Source organism: Haliaeetus albicilla, chromosome 7 (genome assembly GCF_947461875.1).
Source record: "Haliaeetus albicilla chromosome 7, bHalAlb1.1, whole genome shotgun sequence".
Taxonomy (NCBI): domain Eukaryota; kingdom Metazoa; phylum Chordata; class Aves; order Accipitriformes; family Accipitridae; genus Haliaeetus; species Haliaeetus albicilla.
Window position 1 is genome coordinate 40,408,121 of NC_091489.1, and position 25,607 is coordinate 40,433,727.

The 25,607-nt window shown below is 42.8% G+C and overlaps 1 long non-coding RNA gene across 2 annotated transcripts; it reads right to left on the reverse strand.

Moving 5' to 3' along the window:
- Nucleotides 1-200: 200 nt before the first annotated feature.
- On the reverse strand, nt 201-25,001 carry LOC138686178 (uncharacterized). 2 transcript variants are annotated; one of them, XR_011325535.1, is made up of 5 exons: nt 24,896-25,001; nt 16,623-16,827; nt 10,280-10,391; nt 4,718-5,495; nt 201-4,677 (listed from the first exon to the last, which is right to left on the reverse strand). It is a non-coding gene; the product is annotated as an uncharacterized lncRNA (long non-coding RNA). The 2 variants fall into 2 exon arrangements; XR_011325534.1 differs by lacking the exon at nt 16,623-16,827 and having other exon boundaries at nt 206-4,677.
- Nucleotides 25,002-25,607: the final 606 nt, after the last annotated feature.

The following is a 25,607-nucleotide window of genomic DNA, read 5'->3' on the forward strand; positions in this document are numbered from 1 at the left end:
ATGAGAAGCTGAAAAATCCTTGACTATAGTCTAAACACTACTGAGCAACAACTGAAAACATCAGTGTTATCAACGTTCTTCGCATACTGAACTCAAAACATAGCACTGTACCAGCTACTAGGAAGACAGTTAACTACATCCCAGCTGAAACCAGGACAATGTCCCACCCTCTGAGCTCTACAAGGGTGACCAGTAGATTCATACCCTATCTTTTTCACATTAAATCCTAGCTCCATATTCTAGTTTCTCTGAAAGACTGCTGTGGGAGAAAGACCTCAAAGCAATACAGTGCAAGAAGCTTATTTCCATGTCTTTAGCTGAAATTCGGGTTGTGCCTTCTGGAACTGGGCTTTGAAGATCCAGGCCAGGATGGCGGTGGGATGCATAACAGAGCCCTAGGTGGTCCCAGAACACATGAAACTGTGTTTAATAGAGACACAGCTCACTTAATGCAGTCCCTGAGCTACCTGTGCTTTGGTCTTCCTGCCCCCAGAGACCACATTGGACACAGAAACGCCCACTGACCTTCTCTAGTCCCTCTACTTCTGAAGCAGGCCTTGGGTTAGTTCCCAAAGGCATGCTGTTGGCAGAAACCAGCAGCACTGTCTGGCTCAGGAAGGCCGTAGGATTATTGCCACTCACATGCTAAAGCAGCCTGGAAATGCCTCCTACCCATCTGCAAACAGCAGATATGTCACCCTCTTCAACGCTGAGGGATCTGTGGTGGTGTTGAAGCAGCAGTGATGTCTGGCTGCATGAGCCTGTCTTGGATGACACTTCCAATCTCATCACTTATTCACTCCTAGGGACCCGTGGGGTGATGCACACACTTCTTTTTATAGCCCAATGACATTAGAAATACATGCCATGGTCCGCACCTAAAAATCCCTGGGGATGAGAGAGTGAGCAGGCATCCACCTTGCCCTCAGCAATGCCTGAAAATGCCAAGCTTTTATTCAAGGCTCTAAATAATTAGCAAGCCCATGTGTTGCAGGTTTTTGCTTACTTTTGGAATTCGAGCTGATGCCCTGTTTTCTCCCCCAAACTGTGCAGGTTGGTGGTGGAGAACACAGGTTTCCTGAGGACAGCCTGGGTGTGTTACAGAGAGGTGATAATAAACAAAAGAAAAGAGAGCAGGAGACTTCTGCACACTTTCTCTGATCACTCCCTTCACTTTTTTTCCTTTCAGGCACTAGCTCAACTGAGCAAAGCCAAAGGCATGGTGCCATGTCGAGCGTATTAGCTTTGTGGAACATGGTGCAAGTGCTCCCATGCTGAGCAGGGCTCCCATCAGGCTCCACCCACGCCTGCAGCCATTTAAGGACAAAAATCTCTGTTTTCAGTAACATGGACGGCATGGAGGGGGAGGCTGGGGAGGGGATGAGGAGAGAGGCCTGTTTTCAGATGACGGGTGTGTGCACAGGAGCTTCCTACAAGCATCAGTAAATCACCTGCACACTGCTGGCAATGGTTCATGCCAGGGCCAGAAAAGAGTGTACTGCAGTTCCCCGTGCCATCTAATTGGGCAGGGAGTGAATAATGATTTTTGCAGTGTGCATAATTATATTGTGGGACATATTATCTGAAACATCAGCTATTGTTTCCTATCAAGGGACCCCAGCCTGGCCTGATCTTTGCTCTGACCTACTACAGCGACTAGATCCTGGGAAGAGCAGTGTACCACCAACTTCTGATAGTATTTTGCTATCAAAAAGGAGCAGCTTGCTAGGAGTATTTTAAAACGTCTGTTGGTGGAGAGGTTAAACCCAAATGTTCTTCACATCTTCTCATTCAGTAATAAATTGTGTTGCTATGCCAAATGCTCAGTCTGTTTCAGGGACAAAGTGTGAACAGTGCCATCAAAATGCAGCCTGACCTCGTCGTGTGCCAAAACACATTTATTTCTCTCCTGAGATATGGTTACAATTTGACAGGAGAAAGTAAAACATTTCTTTCTTTTTCAGGGAGGAGTTTTACAAGATGCTTAAAATTATTTTTTGCTCGAAGTGCTAACCGGCAGAGTTTCAGAAGCTGGCCTGAGTCTGGCAGTGTGCAACTCCACAGAAGTGGAGCAGTGGAAGCCTCTCCCTGCACTTGCAAAAACACAGATTGATTTCCATGCTCTCTCCTCTGTCTTTGGCAAGTCAGTTTGCTTATTTCTCCCTCATGCGAATCCTTCTGGCATTGAAGAGGGAGGCACACTGCTTCCTTGATCTGTGAAGCTTTCTCACAGAAGGGGTCAGGGAATTGAGTTTGCCAGAAAAACAGCTTTGGGAAGTACCCGCTAATCTCAGCTCCTGCTGTGCTGGGGCAGCACAAGCAATTGCTGGCCACATGTTCCGCGCTTGCAGTGAAGACATCAGACTGCATATGCCACATATATCCCAGCAGATTTGTCACACAGTCAAGTGGTGGAGTTTCCTTGGGAACCATCTTTCGACCTGGGGAAACCCTCACAGCTTCCCTTGTATTAATTCCTTGTTCATTCCCAGACTGCTCCGCCTCTCTCTGGCAAAGGACCTCATACATTCCTGAGCAGCTCATGGAGCCAGTGAATGGAGCTGATTCTTGTATCCATAACCTCAGCCTAGTCCTTCAGCAGCCCTCAGGAAAGCTAGTCCAGCCAAATCTCCCTGCAAAGGGATCCTCACCCAGCAAGCCTTTCTGCAACTCCCTTTGCAAACTGCAATCTGATTTCTTTTTCCTGGTGAGCTCTGCTGCCGTTTAATGCCACCATGTGTCTTAACAGAATTAAGCAACGTTTCTAGGCATCTATCAGATGATGTTGCCAGCCCATATTGCAAATATTTTAGACATAAAGCAACCACCGAGGAACAAGGTTACCTAAAATTGCCATTAAACCATAAGGAAGCAAACACAGCCCTCAAAATTGTGTGCAATCCACAGAACAGCAAACTAATCAATGTCACTTGAATGTGACTGAACTGTATGAATCTCTGCCATATTTGTTTTGTGTACAGGATGGTAATGAAAACTGATTCAGTTTCTTCACACAAATAGGCTTTGTTTCTTTTAATAAGATGGATTTTTTTGTACATCCCTCCCCCAGTTTAAAAGATGAAAGTACAGATATGAAAGACTGACTTTTCTCAAAGCTACTGCAGAACTCCTCCAGTAATCCCATTATTAGGAAAAAAACAGATTTGTGAATGACAGCTCAAGTGTTCTGTCTGACTGCAGTATTCAAGATTTTGGAATGGTTATTTAAAAGTATTTAAGTACCTAAGGATTCAGATAAGCCTTAGGTGAGTTTTTCACAGGCAACTCTGGGAATTAGATAACTAACTGTACCTAAATGTGTTTACAAAAATTTGACCCCTCAGGCCCAATTAATTTTTACTGAGCTTAACACAGGATGGAGAGTCTTTTTAAAGGCATTTGCCTGCACTGACTCCTGTTATCTCTGAACTGCCTTTGAGGTTTTGTCACTTGGGTAATCGGACACCATGCAAGGAAATTATTTTTCTGGCAGGGGATAAGGTAGTGGAAGGCTTAATACTGACACCTTATGATGAAGCCCACAATAGCTATGAGACGCTGTTGTCCACTGTGGCTCCCCATCCAAAACTTATTGATGGCCTGGATAGAAATTTCTGGTTCTGAGCCTGAAATTGTGAGTGAAGTTACTGTGTGCCTGGATGGACTGGTTTGCCTGAAGTGATGCAGACACGGGTTAAATTGCATTTTTTTCTCTGGGCCAAAAAAAAAAAGACAAAAATGGATTTGTGCTCCCTCAAGCAGTCGATAGCATGCTGTCTGTGAGCCAACGAGATGCTGGCTGATGATGTGCTTCCTTTTCCATCTTTCCTGGGATGTTGTGCTAAGGCACCCTATGAAGAATTGCACCTTAAGAAGAAGATCATGTCCAGATCTTTTTCTGGCTTCTTTACACTGCTCTAATGTAAAAGGAGGTGTAGGAGATAATCAGGGCCAGGATAATAAAAGTGGATCACTCCCTAGTGGTGGGAAATCCCAGGGGGTATTTTACACAGTGCCTCTGGAAGAAGTGGTTGCATTTTTTTTTTCGATCTACTTGCCTTCACTTCTGTGCCCTACATGGACAGCACAGCCTAATCAGCACTTTGAGGCCATGGAAAAACTATTGTTGAAGAAACCCCTGAAATTCTTATTTCCCAGGCCTAGGAAGGCTGCTCACCCAAAGGTGTGAGCAGGAAGGGTGACCTGATTTCTTCCAGGTCTGCCAGGGCTGGCTGACAGCTCCTACTGCCTGTGCTGACACAGATCTGCAGATGAAGCAGTTCTTTTGCTACCTTTGGGGAGTGTGGGGGGGTGAAACCAACCATCTACCCTCTAGGTAGACATGCCAGCTGGATTCTTAACATGCAGTAGCTGTTTATAGTTGTGTCTGTAAAGCACTGCTGCTGGAATGAGGCAAAAAAGACAATCCTCAAGTTCTAAGATGAAACTTTTACCCCTCAGGTCCTGTCCTTTCTCTGGCATCACTCAGAAACAATGCCAGTGGCAGATGCTGTTTGGTGGCCTGAGTCAGGCAGATGCTTCTCTCACGGCACTGAATCTGGCTCATTCATCCAGATCAGTGGCTGCCTGAACCAACTTGGGAACAGATGACAATGGGGGAAGGGAGGGCACATCTCCTGCCTTAAGCCTCAGCATGAAGAGGGTTTTCTGCGTGCTCTGTTTCTCACGAGCGAGCCAGAAATCCTGGTGTATTAACCCAAGTCCGACACACAGTAAAGACTCAGCGTTGCTCCTTCATTAGTGGGGATGTGGCCACGGGGACAGGGACCAGCAACAGCTTCAGCATGTGCTCATCTCATCAACAATTCCTGATGAGTTCAGAAAGTAACTCCTGGTGAAGCACATTATTGTATCTTCTTGGCAGCTGACTAATCTATAGATGTCAGAAGAGACGAAATAAACCTGCTTACTACAGATTGGCCTGTCTCTCTTTACTGTATCTCCAGATGATGGATGAGTGCTACCTGTGATCTTTGAGTAGCAGTTGTATCTTTCAGAGGTCTAACTACAGCCAGGAACTGTAAATGCTGCATTGCTTCACTGACAGAGCAACCAAGAAGCAATAATCTTTGCCTCCTGCAAAGGTTAACTCCTTTGTATCTTCACAGGACAGAAGAGAGTCAGAAACACAGCAGTTCCCAGGTCCATCAGCTGGTTTGCATTGTGAATGGATAGGCCCTGTAGCAAGGGATGATGCCTTTAGAGCTGGAAAGGGCAGACTGATGCCCCATTCTAGAATTGGGTGCCTAATCCTCTTGCATGATGCCTGTTAACTAAGCCAGCAGAACCTGCAGCTGTCCTGCCAACTGGCTTCCCTGGAGATCTCACTGACTTCTGCTGATGGGCCACTGAGAGGAGGGAAGAAAGCATTTGTTTTCATTATTGGTGATGACAGAGCTGTTGCAAAACAGGAAGAGTTGGATCATGGAAGCAGCAGAGCTTGCAAGGCATGCCTGGAGGATTAGCAGAAGGCTCTGGGGGGTAAAAAAAAGAGATAAGAGTTGGAGAAGAAAGAAAAAACAGGAATTAGTGTAGATTGATCTTTATCCTTCCCTTTGCTGATCAGAGCTAGAGAACACTGATGCATGCTGTATATTAGAAACAACGCAGAGATTAAGCATGCAAAGCAGAGATATTTCAGTATGCAGGTGCGGTTGTTGAGCTTTCTCAGTCTTCACTTGTTGCCTTAAAAGATGCCATTCTCCCTTGCATTTTATGCCGTGCAAAATGCTGCTATTCTGATTCTGTAGCATATTAGATCGACTCAGTGCTAGAAGAAACACTAACGCAAAGTATACCCTTTTGGAAGGTATGCGTGTGTGCACACTGTCAGGCTGATCATATGTCTGACAGATGATGGCTCTAAGGGGGATGTTTGGGGATGTGTGGGCTGTGTGTGGAGGAGAGAGGGAAGTGGCATTTGCAAAATGGTGGCATTAAGGGTAAAAACACTTCAGCAGTAACTATTAACCCTGAGGAAGGATTATTATAAAGTGCCACCAAATTGCTGGGATCCAAATTGCCCTCAATGCATATGGCTGGAGGGTCACATTTGGGACTATTGGCCAGATGTAATCACTCCTTTCTTGACTGCTTCCTCAACACTGCTCTTCCAAAAATAATGTATTCATGTGCCCAGACTAGAACAGGCAGGGGCTGCAGCCAGGCAACTAATGAAAAAAGTATTCTTTTTTGTTTCAAAAAATCATTTGGATGAGGTAACTGAAGGTTGTGTATTGCTGATTTCCATAGCCACAGGTAGCAAAACAGAGAGAAAGCAAAGCAAAAGTAATTGAAATTCTAGGTTTGGCATCAAAGAAGACAGCAAGATAAAAGCTACACCAAAAATGGGGACAAAATGGGGCAGAAAAACTGGAAGAATAAGAAAACACTGGCCTTTCCTTTTTCTCTATTGAACTTATGGCCTTTTGATTGGGAAAAACACCAGTACCAGGTAGGAATCATAGCTCATTAGATATATTTTCCATATTTCCTAATGCTACAAAGAGAAATGAGAGCCTTTTATATGGCAGGCTGTGTGTATGCGTGAAGCTAGCTAGTTCCTGCACTCTCAACACACAGGACAGACAAAGGAAAGAGCATGATTCTCACTTTATAAATGAAATGATAGAGGCACAGAGATTTTTAAGTAATAGGTCTTAAAAGGAGTCTGCAGCAGATCTATGGATCAAACCACAACTTCCTCAGCAATAGCCCAATGCTTTCCCAGAGAGACTCTTCCTCCGTGCTCAAGTGTATACCTGAGAGCTGTTGCAATGTGTCACAGGCTTGTGTTGAGGGGAAGGGTGGAGTCCAGCAGCAGCAGACCCTCCTTAGATGCCATCTAAAAGGACCTGAAGGGAACAAGAATACTTGCCAGATTTCAGCTTAGTCTTGCAGTGCCTGAACACCACAGCTGTTGTTTCCAAGTTGCCTGACATATCTTGGAGCACATCCTGAAGCCCAGGGACATACAAAATTTGTGTTCACACATGGGTGAATGCACAAGGTGCAGAAGTCAGCTAGGTCCAAATAGCCCCTCTCACCTGTGCTCTGCTTCTTGTGTCATCATTTACTGCAGTTTAAGGCACATCTTGTGATACGTTTGGCATTTCTCCATTGATATTCTTATTAATGACTTATACTATGTTTGTGTCTGTTGGTCCTGACAGATATAAAAGCAATACAGTTAGCCTAAGCTCTAGACTGATCTCATAATTTGACAGCAATACAAACCCATGACCAATCTGGATCAAGTAAGGTACAGATGCCAGAGCTGTGACCCAAGTGCCTTCATTAGGAATGTGGTTACTTGAATTTCCCTCTCTTGTCAGTGGAGAGAAAGACAAAAACACCTCCAGAGAAAATCTCTTTCTTGTGAGTCTACAGCAAACTCAGTTCAATGCCTGAGTTAGGAAGAAAAAAAATCCTCTAATACAGGAATCCAAGCATTATGGCAGGCAGAGTCACTGGAACTTCTTAAAAAGCATAGCTCTTGGCTCTGGTGCATGAAGTGAAGCCTTGTTTCTTTCTATTCAGAGCACAAGCATTCTTTGCTACAATTTCCTTTTGCTGTGATTTAATTGCTTGTTTCTTTCCAAAATTCAACAAAACATTCGGAAAAACAGAACTCCACACCTAATCCTCAAACAAGCAAGCAGCTTCTTGCTTCTACTGCATGGAAGGAACTATGCATTCAGCATGGTTAAAACCAAACAAAATCGCAGGTAAAAAACATGAACTACTATTTAATTTTGGTTGCACCACGTTGAAAACTTCTGCAGAATGAATCACAGAGTGATCTTGAGCTCCTGTAATTGCAGGTGATATACCAGAAGTGAGCACCAGCCATAATGCTGTCTTGTTGTAAAGTCTATTGGCCCTGGGGTGTCATCCCCTGGGTTCTGCATTTGTTTTGGGGAGAGAAGATTCCCATGGAAATGAAAATGTACCATTGCAGGCTGCACTGTTCTGACTGTATCATTTTTTAGGTTAACTCCAGCCTGTTGATGCTCAAGAATGGAACCAGGAGTCATTCCCTTCTCTCCAACTTCCCTACAGAAGCCTCTGCCTCTCTATATATGCTTATGGCTCTCCACATCTTAACATTACTGAACCAAAAGCAGAAAGCAGAAGCAAGACCCTGTTTGACTCTAGAACTGTCTCCTTTGTGGCACAGAGTGTGATAACAGTGTGAATGATGGTGGTAGTGGTTGTAATTTCTATGCCATCTTTCAGGTCTGCTTACAGGAACTTGATTCCTCTGAAGACTGCTCAACTGCTCTAGACACAGAGCACTGGTTCCATATTTCATGTCTGTATTAAAGGAAAGGAGTATTAACCTCTTTGCCTTCAAATTTCTGATCCAGACCCTCACTAGCATAGATCAGTGTAACTCCATTGATTTTTAACTACACAGTGATTCACACCCTTGAGTTGTGGTCCTTTTTTGCTATGATTAGAAGTTGTTTTGATTGTTCTGTTTTCCTGCTGAAAACTAGTCATACCCAAGTGATCCAAATGCAACTGGCGAGGTGACTGACAGTTGTACTAGCTGCTGCTTCACCCCCTACCTCTTCTGTTCAGATCCTCAAGGTAAGCTTGCATGAATAGGAGTACTACATAGACTATAATTTAAAATCTATTAACTCTGAACATCAGGCCAGCACATAAACTTAACTGGCCCTTGCAATACTGCAGTAAGTTCCTGTCCCTAGTTATTCCTATAAATCATCCTAGATAGCCTAGGACCCGATCGATGGAAAGAAATTATACCACAACATTAGATATCATCATATATGACTTGAACGATTACTTTTCTGTCTTGTGGTATGAAGAATCATGAAATTTAATAGTCTCTCTGTGCCCAAACGAAGTGTTTATGGGGCAGTATTACCTATCCTGTATCTCATACTTTAAACCATACATTAACTTCTTTGCACTTACAGCCGGTCAATCGTTTTTTTGAATTTGCTGTTGTATCAAAAATACTGAAACTTTATGGGATTTTTTAAAATTGTTTTACAGTCTCCTTCTCTAGAAACCTTTTAATGCCCCTTCCATAACAATGTTATGCCTCACTAGACTTTGTCTTGTGCATCTGCACACAGCTGGTCAGGACTTAGCTCTGGCCAACAACTCTCACTTAACACATAGTCAGCCTTGTGCAAATAGGTTGATGATCAGAGGCAGGGGCAGGATGGGCATAGGTTGTATCAATGTGTCTGTTCCTAGGACAAATTAATGTTTCCATGCTTCAGAGCTGTCAGGTTAATGTGACCTAATGTGGACCATCCAGAAAATACAGGGTGTTAGCCTCAAAAAGCTAACTGGGCTTAGTAGATTTTACTAAACACTGAATTGTCTCAGCTTTGGTCTTAAAGCCAGTTAAGGGTTCAAGCTGAGATTTTATATTGCAAATATTTATCTGTGCCATCAAATGCCTTTGACAATTTGTGCCAAGTAACTGTGTATATGAAGCCTTGGGAAAGAGAAACCAGACATCCTGTGTTTTGTTCTTTGGTCTCCTTACTGACCTGCTGGTTGGCATGCTTAAAATTCACCCACCTGTGCAATTGCATGGGTGAAATATTTTATGCAGCTGCAATGAGCAGACACTATTTCACCTCTGAGGACTTTTTTTAATACCTTGTTTTGAAGCCAAATCAATATGTATGCAGTTAGGTTGGGAGTAGAGAACAGGACGAACAACTGTGGTTAGAAAAGAGCAAGACGCGTACATGTGGAGCACCAGGCCTGCTCACATCCCACAGTGATCTAGCTCTCTGCAGGTGCAGAGCTCCAACTTGTCCCTGAATACCAGTGAAAACAAGAGGTGAATGCGGCCCCTTGATCCTCACTGTAAGCTTCGCAGCTGACCCCTTCTAGTGATGAAAGGGATCTTTCAAACCACCTGCTGTCATTGCAATAATGAACCAGGAAGCCAGTGACTGTGGCATTTCTGTAAAGCAGATTGCTCCCCATTAGACTGGAGTTGGTATGATTTCCCTTAGTGCATCTGATTAGATGGAAGTGTCTTCATATTTTCATCTGTGGCCTGAAGGTTATTGATGCATATGAGCAAAGGAAGATTAATGCTTGGTTAGTTAAAACTGTGCACTTAGAAAGATCTGGTTCCAGCTTTGAGCCTTACTATAGATTTTTGTGCAAGTCACAAGTAGATTTCAGAGGTGTTTTGATCCTTGAAGATGCAATCTTTTTGACCTTGGCATTCTTATAAACAACATCATACACTTACCTGGTTTTAGGCAGCAAAATCTCTTCCTTAATCTCTTTGGTTCCCAGCTGTCAAATATTTCTTTGCATCTTGGAAGCTTCAGAGATTAATTTGTTTTTATAAATAGTATAGTCTGTGGTGTGAGACATAGGGAGGAAAACATCTTTATTAGTAGAGAATAGCTAACAAGTTTTAAACAAGAAATGTTTTTTGATGCAGTTACTTCCAAATTGGGGGAAAAGGCATGGGGGAGGCTGATTTTCCAGTTCCTTAGAATGGCAGAAATTAAAAATTTCACATTTTTATGCTTTCCATAAAAAGGAAAGAAAAAAGTCTTCAAAAAAATCTACCGTAACAAAGTTCAGACTGTCAAATTTTTCAAATTATTTTGATGTTGAAAAAATGCATTTCATTTTGAAACGACCTGCTGAAATGAACCCCCCAAAATACCCTCAAAACCTCACAACAGCGTGTTTTGACACTAAGGCACTTTGCTTCTATTGTGCATATGTGAAATGTTGTCAGAATTGACACATATTTCTAAAACATGTCAATTTCAACAAAGACAGAAGCTTTTGTTAGATTATATAGTAAAATGGAAAAAAAAAAAATTTAAAATCTCAGCCTCTTCACCCAGCACATGTCAGAAGGAAGAGCATGCAAGGACACAGCAGCAGATCCTATGATCTAGGTTGCACCACCCAAACTACTGTAGGAGGGAGCCCCCCGCTCACTCACCAGCATTAATGTTCACATCAGCCCTTCCTGAAAAGCTTCTATCAGCTCTCTTCAGAAACAGGTCTCTGTCAGAGACCTGAGACTATGGGGACAGTCATCTTTGCCAGGGAGGTTATGAAAACCGGTTCAAGACAGGCTAAAAAAGGCAAATTGCAAAACGCATGTGTGACCACTAGTGAGTTAGAGCAGTCCTGGGGCGGGGGTGGCAGTGAGAGCGGTACTGCACCATCTAACCAGCCTCCCTGCTGATGTTGAAACCCGCTCAATTTGCAGCTAATCACAACCCCAAAGCAGAGCATTTGTGGTCAGTGAAAATCAATTGAGGGATACGTGACAGGATGGAAAATACTGTAGGGCATGCAGCATATTGCCTTTGGGTGAAGACTGCCCCAGCTCCCAGATCTGGGATCTGAGTCACAGTAGAGCAGAGGACACCACATCTCTGTTCATGCTTTCATCCTGCAGTCTCACCTGGACTGCTGACTCTTAAACCTAATATGAGAGCACACAGGCTACTGGGAAAAGTAAAGAGTCACAATTCAGGACAGCACTGTGCTCCGAGGCTCAGCCCCAGGCTAGGGCTGCTGCAGAAAGCCAGATGGGGCAGGCTTACTCCTCTGGAGCTGCTTCAACCTGTGGGTGGCCACTCTGCAAGGTGTCATTCTTCCCTTGCTGCATGCTTGCTCTGGACAGCATTGTTATTGGCACATACCCTAAACCAGCAGCAAATTAGAGTCTGCCTTGTGGCAACTTTATATATATTTTCCATTTCTTGTCTCTCAGATACCTGTCCAGAGCAGCTCAGTGCCTGCGTACTAGGTATGTGGGTGGATTGTATGTATGGCTGGCTGCACAAGGAACACTACCTGTTTCTCATCGTGTAAGGCTTAATCCTTCCAGCTGTTGGTAAAACATCAATTTTCTTCTGTTTGGAAATCGAAAAACTAACGATAATTCTATAAATAGCAGTGACAGCATTTCCTGAGATGGTTTGCAGAACAAGAATTGCATATGAGGAATATTGGTGTGAGCTCAGTACCTTTGAATGTAGCTGCTTAATTTGTGGGTTGGGGCAGGCTCATAATCTGGAATATGAGCAGCATAAGCTCACGTCTGCCTCCAAAACAGTGTGTAAATATACTTGGTATATTTAGAAACTCAGCATAGTTTGAGAACTTTGATGTGAAATAGCCCCTTGTCTCAGTCTGTGACACCCAATATTATTTTATCACGGCTTCTCATTATTACTTACTGTTAGTAACAGTGGAGCCAAGCACATCTGTGTTGCACAAAACTAGACCAACATGCAGTCCATGCCCTGGGAGTCCTTCAGTGCAGAGCTCCCCAAGTGTATTCTGTGGAACTTAATATTGTAAATTCTGTGCTGTAAAGGGATATAGCTGACTTCAGGACTTCGTGCTAAACCCTGATTTGACTTTCTACTTCATCTCCTCATTTTCCCACCCACTCTTTCCTCCTCCTTATGTCACATTTGTTTTACATTTATTCGTTACAGAAAATTCAAGTTTTGCAAATGTAATAACGATTTTCCCTCTAGAATATTGAGTTTCCCTTGGCAACTGTCTCAGCTCCTGGATTCAAAAATGTATTTTCTTGACCTCTAAATAGGAAAAAGAGAGCAGCTGTAATGCAGATGAAATGCATCCTAACGTCATCTGGGATTCTCTTCCAAGTCCTAGAACCTACAAGCAACTTCCCTTCTGCCTCTCTCTTGCCTTTTTTACTTTTTTGTTAAGAAGAGTTGAAATCTAGTATAATCATACAAGGAACTCCAGGAACCTGGAGTCTAGGCATGGGCCTGTCATACCTAATACTTAATGTAGCATGTCAGTGCTCCCTTCAAACTTAGCCGTACTTGCTGTCATTTCAGCAAAGCAGAAACCTGAGATATATCTTTCTTGAGATGAGTTTTGTCCATACCCTGGCTGCCTTATGGGTTTGGATGGAGAATGGCAGCAGTCTTTGCTGCTGCAACAAAGCAACGGGAAGAAAACCTGCTCCATAGCACAAGGACCTCCCTGACCATTAGTGGCACCATCAGCTGCTCTTTGTAGGCTGTTGAAAGTCACTCATGAGCAACGTACTCCAAGGAAAAAGAAACCACTATGAAGGGAACACTTACACTGGCATTAGGCTTAAAACCAGAAGTAATCTCCTAAACCCACCAGAGTGTACTCCATAATGAAAGCATCCCACATCCCCTCTGACTGGCTAGTCTCACTCAGGTGACGAAGCTTTTAAGTATTTGGGCGGGAGGAGGTGATGTTGTAGTGGTGTTTCATTCCTAACACCAACCAATCTATCCCAGCAATAAGGACGTCATCTCACTGATAAAACAGATGCTGTCTGGGCTACAAAACAAAAAAGCAGCTCATTTCAACAGGAGCTGAGAGACAGAGGAAGATGGAAACTGTCAGGCAGAGGATAGAAATGGAGTATTGCAATGCAGGTAAGTCATTCTCATATGACTGTTAGTGCAACCACAGCTCCTTCCAGCTGTGCAGATGATGTCCTAACCTATGGCCACAGCACTTTGGTTGCATCCCCAGGAGAACTCCTTCTTTAACACATCAGGTAGGGACTATGATGAACATCTCTTATTCAAGCCATGCTGAAAAGTCACATGCAAAGACCTGGCAGTCCTGCCTGAGGGGGAAAGACCTTTTTCTTTTTTACAGATGGAGGTTTATTTTTTATTATATGATTTAAACAGCTAGGAATGTGTGATGGGTTAACCCTGGCTGGACGCCAGGTACCCACCAAAGCCATTCTATCACTCCCCCATCCTCAGCTGGACAGGGGAGAGAAAAATATAACAAAGAGCTTGTGGGTTGAGATAAGGACAGGAGAGATCATTCACTAATTACCATCATGGGCAAAACAGACTCAGCTTGGGGAAAATTAACTCAATTTATTACAAATCAACCAGAGTAAGGTAATGAGAAATAAAACCAAATCTCAGAACACCTTCCCTCCACCCCTCCCTTCTTCCCAGGCACAACTTCACTCCCGGATTTCTCCACCAAGCCCCCCAGCGGCGCAGGGGGACGGGGATGGGGTTTACGGTCATCACACGTTATTTTCTGCCGCTTCAACCCTCCTCAGGGGGAGGGCTCATCACACTCTTCCCTGCTCCAGCGTGGGGTCCCACCCACAGGAGATAGTCCTCCACAAACTTCTCCAATGTGGGCCCTTCCCACAGGCTGCAGTTCTTCACGAACTGCTCCAGCATGGGTCCTTTCCACGGTGTGCAGTCCTTCAGGAGCACACTGCTCCAGTGTGGGTCCCCCACGGGGTCACAAGTCCTGCCAGAAAACCTGCTCCGTGGGCTCCTCTCTCCACAGATCCGCAGGTCCTGCCAGGAACCTGCTCCAGTGCGGGGTTCCCACGGGGTCACAGCCTCCTTCAGGAACCCACCTGCTCCGGTGTCGGGTCCTCCACAGGCTGCAGGTGAATATCTGCTCCACTGTGGACCTCCCTGGACTGCAGGGGGACAGCCTGCCTCACCAGGGTCTTCCCCACGGGCTGCAGGGGAATCTCCGCTCTGGTGCCTGGAGCATCTCCTCCCTGTCCTTCGTCACTGACCTTGGTGTCTGCAGGGTTGTTTCTCTTGCATGTTCTCACTCCTCTCTCCGGCGGCTGTTTCTCACTGTCCCAACTTTTTTCCTTCTTAAAAATGTTATCACAGAGGTGTTACCACTATCGCTGATTGGCTCGGCCTTGGCCGGCGGCGGGTCCGTCTTAGAGCCAGCTGGTATGGGCTCTCTCGAGCACAGGGGAAGCTTCCAGCAGCTTCTTACAGAAGCCACCCCTGTAACCCCCCCGCTACCAAAACCTTGCCACACAAAACCATTACAGAATGACAGAGAGTAACTATGTACAACCAAACAGGATTACCTCCCAAATGATTATGAACTTGCCCAAGACGTGAGGATAGAAGCCAGCGAACTAAAACACCTCCTTAATTTGTGCAAGATCTGAGTCCAAACTGCCAGCTACTTTCTAACATGATGGGTCAGTTTAAAGTCACAGGACTTGAACCATGGCTTTTGAGCATTATTAACCTGTTTTCTTTGTGCTCTTATAAATAAAACAGTCGAAAAAACCGTCCTGAGAACATTTTGTAATAGGCAGTTGACTCCCAAGGACAGACATGAACTCTCAGGTCAGAGCAGGAGCATTATCTCCTCCTTGAATGTAAATCCCGAAGAAACTGTGGGCCCAACAGCAAGGCTGTGATAATACTGAGCCAGTGTCACTCAAATGTGATAGTGCTTCAGAAAAGAAAACTCCCTCCTCTTGACTATAGGCAGTGACGGTTAGAAGAGCTAGGAAATATGTTCATGTTTAAACACATTCTGCTGTGGTTTCATCCTGAATATCCAGCTTCCATGTTGAAGGTCCACTATAAAAAGAACATTTTAAGACATCATTTAATGGTTCTTCAGAATTTATTCTTATGATGAAAACAAACATTTTTCTCACAGATTAGTGAGCTGTCCAAAGGCTGTCCATGTCTTCCTGAAAGATGAGGGCAGGGTGGGATTCAAGCATCAGGGTGAACATGGGGAATAACTTTCTGCATCCTGGACTGGAATCACTAGGAAGCCTCTTTGTGGCTGATAAAACTCAGCCCTTCAGCAGAAATAAAGTGACGGAAGGCTGATGATTTCATTCTTTAGAATACTAAACTGTAAATTCACTAAGCATCCTGGGGTTTCATGACCCATAATAGTTCTGTCATTCTTTTACAGCCTAACATACAATAAAGATATTATATCCTAAGTTTGCTTCATTATACTGTATAATGCAAAGAACAAAAGGATTTCAATGGCAATATAAACATTTTGGATTGCTTTGCAGTACTGTGCACATTTTTAGTTTTTTTCTGCAACTGAATAGACTCAGATTCCTGCCCTTGTAAGTCCTGCTCAGCCTGCCAACTAGTGAGAAGTACCATCACTCCACTGAGGTCAGTGATTTGTGCCTGGTGAATATCTACCCTCTGCATTTCTTCCTGCTGGAATAAATGACTTACGTAATAATTGGCATAGAATAACAGAATGGTTGAGGTTGGCAGGGGCCTCTGGAGATTATCTAGTCCAAAGCCTGGCTAGGCAGGGACAGCTACCACAGGCTGCACAGAACTGTGTCCAGCCAGGTTTTTAGTATCTCCAAGGATGGAACTCCACAACCTCTCTGGGTGATCAACTACCCTCACAGTTTAAAAAAAGGTGTGGTTTTTTTACTGCTCAGTCAGAATTTCATGAGTTTCAATTTTTACCTATTTTCTCTTGTCCCGTCGCTGAGAAGAGTCTGGCTCCATCTTCTTTGCACCCTCTCATCAGTACATCTGTTTCCCTCCTAAGCAAACCAACATGCTAGCTATCTGCAGAGGAGATGAAAGTGCTGCCAAGCGACAAGACAAGACATGCTGCTGGGATGAAGATACTAGAGCTGGTACAGAAGTCTACTAGCTCTGACAGCTGGATACAACTGGGTTGTGCATAGATTATAGTTATTGGTTAAGAAAATTAATTGGCAGTGAAAAGCCACACTGGTTGTGACTGAGAAACCAGTGTGGGAGATTTCCTGGGGGTCCCACCTTGGTTTAGTTGTGTTGATGAGTTCAGAGGAATAACAGTGTTGCAGAGGTGGCTGAATGCAGCAGACAATCTGCTTGTCCACTTCAGAGACTGCTTCAGCCCACTGCAGGCTGTACAGCTTGGACTTCTCTAAAATGGTCTGCGCAGAGATGATAAACCCTTCACAATCTGCAGGACCAGTGTGTCTTTCTTTTTTAATTCCTCCTATAGCACAAAAAGAAGGCAGAGCCAAAGAAGATATACCTTCTTATCAGGGAAGATGAAGCTCATCTCTGAGTGGCTGGTATAGGAGGTGCATTGGAATTGCAAGCCTTTCTGAAGTCAGAAGCGAGCTGGAACATGTGCAACTTGACACTTTTCCTTTTTATGTTAGCTGTCACTACCCTGTTCAGTCAGAGCAGTACAGAGACGAGTAAGCTGTCTGTAAGGGAGGTAGCTTTGCAACCATGACTCGTTCTAGCACTTACCCTAATTAACTCCAGAGACAAACAGCACTAATGAAACTGCACTGCTGCCAGGACCTATGGTGGTATCTCTGTTAAGGGGCTGCACAGTGTTATGCAGACCTTGCTGCTTGGAAACAAACACCTATACAACTCAAGCTGACAGCCCTGGACAACGTCAGACAGTGCGGGAAAAGCATCTGAGCAAAGAAAGTGTAGCCAGCAGAGCATGTATAGGAACCCAGGCCATGTTAGCTGTTAGGCACATTCTTGGTAGTTACAAATCTCCTTGGCAGTAGATAGTCAATTCATCCTGCAGCTGTTGCAGGAATTGTCTAACAGTTTAAGAAGCTGCTGCTTCTGCTGTGAGTTCCTTCCCTATCCCTCTTTTCCTCTTATCTGTGATGAAGGTTTCCCCCTTACATCCTGCCAGCCCCAGGGTGCTGGGTTTTCTCAGTTACTTGGTAGCATATCAGATATGTCATCTCCTTTCCTCTGTGCCCTCCCTCACATGGGGTGGACTCCCTGAAAATACACCTGATGTGCCCTGCTGCTGGGGTGTTTTGTGCTAACTAGCCCTGACATTAGTTTGCACGTGATAGTGTCCTGGTTTCGGCTGGGATAGAGTTAATTTTCTTTCTAGTAGCTGGTACAGTGCTGTGTTTTGGATTTAGTACAAGAATAATGTTGATAACACACTGATAGTTTCAGTTGTTGCAAAGTAGTGTTTCTACTAAGTCAAGGATTTTTCAGCTTCTCATACCCAGCCAGCAAGAAAGCTGGAGGGGCACAAGAATTTGGGATGGGACACAGCCAGGACAGCTGACCCAAACTGGCGAAAGAGGTATTCCATACCATGTGACACCTTGCCCGGTATATGAACTGGGGGGAGTTGGCCTGGGGGCAGATCGCTGCTCAGGAACTAACTGGGCATCAGTCAGCAAATGGTGAGCAACTGCACTGTGCATCACTTGTTTTGTATATTCCAATTCTTTTATTACTATTATTGTCATTTTATTATCATTTTCTTCCTTTCTGCCCTATTAAACTGTTCTTATCTCAACCCACAAGTTTTACTTCCCCCCCCCCCCCGATTCTCTCCCCCATCCCACTGGGTGGGGGGGAAGTGAATGAGCAGCTGCATGGTGCTGAGTTGCTGGCTGGGGTTAAACTATGACAGATAGAAATAACAATAATAATTGCCTGCTAGTGGACAGGAGACTGTTTCAAACTAAGAAAAAAGTAGATGAAACACACAGGAGAGGGGAAAAAATGGGGCCACTCAGTTACTCTGCTTATAAAGGCACTACAGCTTTGAGAAGTTGTGCTGTTCTAGAGGCCACAAATCAATCATAATTGCTCTGCTAAACTCAGTCTTTATAATAGAAATCAAATACAACCAGGAGCTGTGGGTTCAAGTCACCATGGCAACCCAAGCCTAGAATGGCTGTGGATGGTCCACCTTAAGTTTTCCATTGATCCTTATCTTTTTGTGAACATGGTTTACCTGGTGCTTCCTGACAGATGAAAACCTGAACATGTTGTACTTTCCCTTAATATCTGTACTTTTTTGCCTTGCAGCAAATGTAAATATGCACAAGTGCATGCTACCTTTGCAGTATTAATCCAGTCAGAGTTTAACTGAGCACTTTATTTAGTGTGACATTATTATTCAACATGTGGATTAAAAATCTGCAGTCAGGTTTTACACCTTTATAGCCCCTTTGATGTAACAACTATGAAGTTATTGAGACATATGTATGAACACAGATGGATGGAAGTCAAAATTCCCCTTTCCATGGCAACTCTGAAATGTTAAAATAATACTCATTCCATCTGGAAATGAAAACTTACTATTTGGAGAGTTTCCTGCTGAATTGGAGCTTTTCACTTGCAGAAGTTAATAGGACACTGTGATTTAGCTTTTTGGGGGAGAGAGGGGTGTTGTTTGTTTGGGGGGTGAGGTTGTTGTTTTGTGGGTGTTTTGGGTTCTTTTTTGTTGTTGGGGGTTTTGTTGTTGTTGAAGTACAATGGTAAGGCATAGGTTTAATGAAAAAAATTCTGGGATACTGAGAAACTGAGAGCCCTTACATTGTTATTTTGGTCTTGAATTCCTAGACTTTCCAAGCTCCTATCTCTGCCTGAACTGTGGATTATTCACAGGATACAATATTAGTTTTCTATCCAACCCTACTTCATTTCAATCATATTTAATGAAAATGAAATAATCCCCTAAAATAGTTAAAGATGAGTAGTTTAATGGAACAAACTTTGGTAAGAAATGTTCTGATGAGCTGATTAAACCTCATAACAAAACTGCTTAGAAGTGGAATGATTAGCCAGTTTCCTGAAGGGTATCCCTGGTCATAGGGAAGTCTCCAAGGACATCCCAAAAATTGAGTTAATAGCTAAGCTGAGGTGACAGTCCTCAATTCCTGCTGATGTCACTAATGGACTTTCTGTATCCCCCTTTTGTAAAGGGGGAAAAAAGTGTCCTTACTGCTTTCTGCCAGCCATACAATATTTGCCATGGACACACTTGGAAATTGAAAGGTTGTTAGACTTTTCTCAAAATAGTTTAAAGTAATCATTGCTTTCCATACAGCTTTTAATGCTAATGAAAGTTCAGCACATTTTGTGGTATTTTACTATTGTGCTTTTTTTTTTCTTTCCTGTTCAACACTCCTTCATGGCTGCCTTTAACTGTACATTTCCCACCACTAAAAGCTATGTTTTAAAATATTTTTTTTTAAGTTCAGTATAAACATTTTAAAAATAAAACCATGCTGTATTTGCATGTCTGTCATAATCCCACTCCTTCAGACACTTGAAGGATGCCTTTCCTGCCACGTAGTTACTGTTGTCAAAAATTCTGGAAAGTTGTGTTGTTTCTACTCTAGCAGTCCCTGTACTTGTCGTGGAGATCAAAAAAACCCTAAAAACCCACGAACCACAACCAAATCCCCCCTCCTCCCCAAAAAACCCCACAAACACAAAGAGGGCTAATTGTCTGTCCACTGTTTGAAGAAATCTTCTCCTTAGATGGGACATCATAGAATCATTTAGGTTGGAAAAGACCTTTAAGATCATCAAGTCCAGCTGTGAACCTAATGCTCCCAAGTCCACCCCTAAACCATGTCCCTAAGTGCCACATATACATGTCTTCTAAATACCTCCAGGGATGGTGATTCAACCACTTCCCTGGGCAGCCTGTTCCAATACTTGACAACCCTTTCAGTGAAGAAATTTTTCCTAATATCCAATCTAAATCTCCCTTTGTGGAACTTGAGGGCAAAAAAGACAACCCAGGGAAAATTGGGTGCTGACACAAAGGGTGGGGTAGAGGTCCATGCAGGACAGACCATCTGATACACAGCCCTTAAGTGGGAAGATTTTTTTTTTTAAAAGAGAGACAGAGAAAGAACAGAGAAATATCGAGTGAATACTGAGAGCAGAGATAGTCATACAGAAGCAGCACAGGGAGATTAACAGGGCAAGAAGAGAGAAACTCCAGGGAAGAGATGAACACAGGCCTAGGGTAGTGCAGACAATGCAGCTAGAATGTCTTTGTGTAAGTCACGTTAGGGAGTTCATAGTGCTTTGTATGAGTAGCTCTCCAAAGAGTCATGCATTTAGCACTTACTTTCCCTGGGTATTTGCTGACTCTCCTTCAACTCATTGGAACAATTAACCTTTATGAAAATATAATTAGCTACAGTTATAAACATAAACATAGGGCATTACAATAAAGGTGAGGCAGGATCAGTTAAGGGAGAAGACCATTCTCCCCTATGGATTTGCTCCATTACGGGAAAGGTTAGCTATTCGGGGGGTGGGTGGGGGGGACACGACGACGGACGACACAGGACAGGACATGACAAAAAAAAACAATAACAAAAACCAAAACAAAACCACCAACCAGCAAAGAAACCCTCAAAGAACAACAACAAAAAAAGAGACAGTTGAAAGCCTGTTCTTTGCATCTTTGTGACTTGTGGCTTGTCTACCTAATAGCTGAGTTAGTCCTCCAGCTTTCAAAGACAGGAGCTGATCTGCTTGCTGCACTTCCAGTTAACGTCTCATGTGGCTGAGGGAAGGAGGAGGAAGCAGGTTGCCTGCAGATGACCTGTTAACCTTGATTTTAATCAGGTTTGGCAAAATAACAAACAGAGCAGGTTTCATTTCTGAATGCTGAGCAATCCACAAAAGCAGTGCTGGAGAGTACAGTTCCCTGGGATCAGGAGGAACAAACATGGTTCTGCTGATGAACCTTCAAGCAAGTCTTCTGCAGAAGACAGTAATTTTCTTCCAATGGGTAATAGTGGGAGTGGTCAATAGCCTTCCATGGTGTCTTTTGGGAAAGGACAATACAGTATACCACATGAGCATCTCTAGCTGACCAGTCCTGTCCATATCTCCTCTGCCATTGCCTTTATCAAATACTGCCAGTGTTTAATGTTAGCATTTATACAACAGTTTATTTTACACAAATTAAACTGCCAGCTCTTATTTATAAATGGTCATGAAAGAATTAAAAAGGATACTGCAGACATGATTTGACCATTCTCTTGACATCTGCAGGTACATTGCTAGGAGGGTTTTAGATGCATGCTTTAGATTCACAGAAGCACACTTACCCAGGAGGGAAAGGTTAATGCACACTGAGAACAACTTTGACATTCCAAAATGATATTTTGTTCTGATTGTCATTGATAAGAAGATATCTCTAAATGCTTTATGCTCTCATCTGTAGTGTGCCCATCTACCAAGCTCTTGGCTTCACATGGACTGCTAAGGGATCAGAGAGGTGAACCTGCGCGCTTTCCTGTGGGCCTTCAACAGAATCAAACTATCTTCATGGAACACAATGATAGTATCAAATCACAGTTCTCCTACAAGGAGAGAAAAAAAAGACAGTCCGTCCTTCAGGGCATTTCCATTCCATTCTATGATCTATCAGACTTCCTACTAGGATATTTAAAAAGGTCTTAAAATATCTTCAAATCACTTATATTCCTTTACAAATGATGTTTTAATACAAACTGATTTCAGGGTATTTAGCCTTGGTTTTCAAAGGAGCTTCAGAGAAGTAAACACAGAATATTAATGAAATCCAAGTCTTCCAAACACCTATGTGTCCTTAGAAGCCAATTCTGAGCTGGTAAAATCCTCTAAAGCTTCTTGCTTTGCTGTAACTTAATAAAAGTAAGACTTGCTGTTTTGATTCATGTGTAATGGAATTGTATTCCATAATTTCATGAGAAGGGAGTAAGACAATATCAAGTCTAAGTAAGAACACCTGAATCTGGTCTTAAATTACCAAGGAGTCAATTGTTTTGGTGATAACATGTAGTGATTCAGAATGAACTTGCATGGAGGTTTGCAACAAAGTCTGGTTTTGTGTGTCTTGTCATTTTCAGCATTTCCTGATTTCATCTGAGATGAGAAGCAAAAGTCATAGTATAAGCAGAAGCTGGAAGAACCCAGAACTCACTATAGAGGCTCATCTAACATGATCTAAGCTTCAAGAATCCCAAAGCAATGAAGAGGTATTACCCCTCAGAGATTATCTGATACATGCTGCTTAACCCATGCCCTCCTATCTCCCCTGGGAGAGCTCCTCAGAGCCAAACTATAGCTGCGTAATTTGATAATTTGTGTAATGGGACCAGGATGGGGTTTATCCAGAGAATGAGCCCAGCTGTAGGAGCTACAGCAACTTTTAGAAATTTTCTGATTTCTAACCAAAGAATTTGAGGTAAATACAACAAAGCAAAGAATCCACATTACTGCAAATCTAAAGGCAGACTGAAATTAGTTTTGAGCTTTTACTATAGATGGTCCCATCAGCAGCCTAACATTATTCTGGCAAGTGGAGAAAAAAGGACACAACAGTTTGGCAACTTCTGGTCCCAGCTGGAAACGTGTGCTCTGACAAACCTGTGCTGGCTCTGCAGAAACAGCTGACCTATTGCCAGTTCCTAGAGGGAATGGAGCATATTCAGAAATCAAGGATTTCTGTTTACCCTCAAAAGGGCAAACATGAACAGTGGAACAATTCTGCAAGGCTATCAGGACAGAGACACACAATTGCTTTCTTAAAAAAAAAAAAAAAAAGGGAAAGAAAAAAAAAGGCAAGAAAGCAGCTGTATAAATCCTGTTGAATCAGCATCTATATTTCCCCAGAAATTACAGTCAGCTGATTTCAAGCATCATCAAATGGGAGAATATTTGGTAGCCTACAGACCCACTGCCAGAATTTGTCAGGTAAAATACTTTTGAGCTTCATAGTGAAATTTGTTTCTTCCTGCTTCCTCTGTTCTCCTACCAATCGCTAGTTGCGGGAAAGCTCCTGCACACTCCTGCTAAAAACTCTGTCAACTCACACATGTGCAAGTAAGCAAACACTGATCTAAGTTCTGTGACGTAATGAGATGAGCTTGTTTTGTGACATAGCCTTATCCTCTCGCTTGTGTATTTCCAATGATAGTACTTCTCTTAGCCTCAGACATGTATTATGCTGTTTCATTTTCATTGTTGAAAACCTGTAATCCCGAAAATTATGAGTCTTGCGAATTCATTTACAGAAAATTGATTTCTCTTATCTTCAGCTTTATTACATGGAAAACTATGAGCAAAACACTTTCAAGCCAGAGGGTGGGGTTTGCAAGCACCTACTGCCTTGCACTGTTGGCAACTATAGAATTACAAATGTGGCAGGTCCAAGATACTGGCAGAAGAAAGTTTTTTCTTACTTGGCATAAAATTTGCTTTGTTTTTAAAGAAATTTGAAAGATTGACAGGTTTGGGGTTTTTGGTTTGGGGTTGTTTGGGGTTTTTTGCGAGTGGAAATTCCAGATTTTTATCAGCTCTAAGTAAAAGTAGATGCACAGCACTGCTAATGTTCTTAAATGTTTTTGGCTGGCTGATAACAGAATTACCCTCTGTTTATTACCTACTTGTTACATACATTTGAACAACACCTTGCACAATGAGGCCTTAATCCCTGGCTCATGCCTCCAGGTACCAGTGCAATAAAAAACAACTGGAAATGAATTTGCTGAGTTTATTCTAGAACATAAGTGTTACTTGGTAAATACAAAGCTATAGAATGCAATATGTTCTTAGATTATTTTCCTTGAAGTCACAATTAATGTTCTCCACAGCTGATCTTTATTAAACATCAGAAGGTAAACTAAACCCCATTTGTGTACACAAAGGCCAAACCCCAATTTTTATCAAATTACTAAAGAAGTCTTTTTGGCAATGTATAAGGTAACCAGTGGGCTATGCATCTGGTATGTAGATTATTGGTTTGGTTAGAACAAAGCATAAAGAATCTTTTAATTTCCATATCATCATCCAGAAAAAGAAAAATATTGAAAGTTGTGCTGACAATGCAAATGAAGGTCCGCTCCTGTTAATGACTTTCTGAATTTTAACCCTCTTCGGAGAATTTAAGTTTTTATTACTGCTTTTACCTTTTTATTATCAATTACTAAGTAACATGATATTGCAAAATAAATAAATTCAATTACAAACCTTAATAGAAGTAGTTTGTACATCTGAGAAGTGCTTTACATTTCTAGAGCTTCTAAAGCAGATCTCAAAGCACTTCGCAAAGAAAAATCAAGATCTGGATGACATGCAAACATGGTTTAGTTATCTGAGTATCTTTGCTGTCTCATCAAATTGGAACAACTATGCACATATGAAAATTCTGCAGAGATTTAAAGTCATTTGATATAATTTCAGCTTATTCATACGAATGCAATGTAAGTTGCTATCAAGTTTAAAACAAAAGCAAACAGTGTCAGACAGATACTCACTCTATAAACCTTTTTGCCACTTGAAAAACTTCATTGCGTCTGCATTTTTTTCAGTAGTACTCTGCTGGAGATAGCAGCCTGTTAGTCTGCCAGCCGGGCAGTTTATGTAACTCTGCCTGCGCTGCTACAGGCAAAATCAGCTGATGTGGCTTAAACTGATTAAATTGATGACCTGAGCTCACATAGCTGATTTCTTCCAAAGCAGGTCAGGGAGTGCTTGCATAGACCACTTTACCTGCAGATCTGAAGGACTTAGCCTCTGATATGGGGTTGGTATTGGGTATCTGCTGTGGCAACATGCTCACTTGCAGAGATGGACCTCTCTCGAGAGGTTTGATTGTAGTCTTGTTTGGTGTAACAACGTTAGCCAAGTTTAAAGCAACATCAATGCTGTGCACAACTTGAGCTTGTTTAACTGAACTGGTGCAATAGTTTACATTCAATTAAAACAGCGTGGCTGCCACATGACAGCAAATCCCCCATCTCATAACATCCTGGGGAAGTGGACCTAGTAGATGAAATTGTCTTTGAGACAGAGAGGCAGTACATGGATTCATGTGAGAGCATAAATGGTCTTCAGTTTTGTGCTAGCCCCCTACAAAGAAGTAAGTTGCATCCAGAATTATCAACCTTTTCTTAGCAAATGTGAAAACAGGGAGGGAGTGACTTGTCTACAATACCTTAATCTGTCAGTGACAAAAATGGAGCCAAG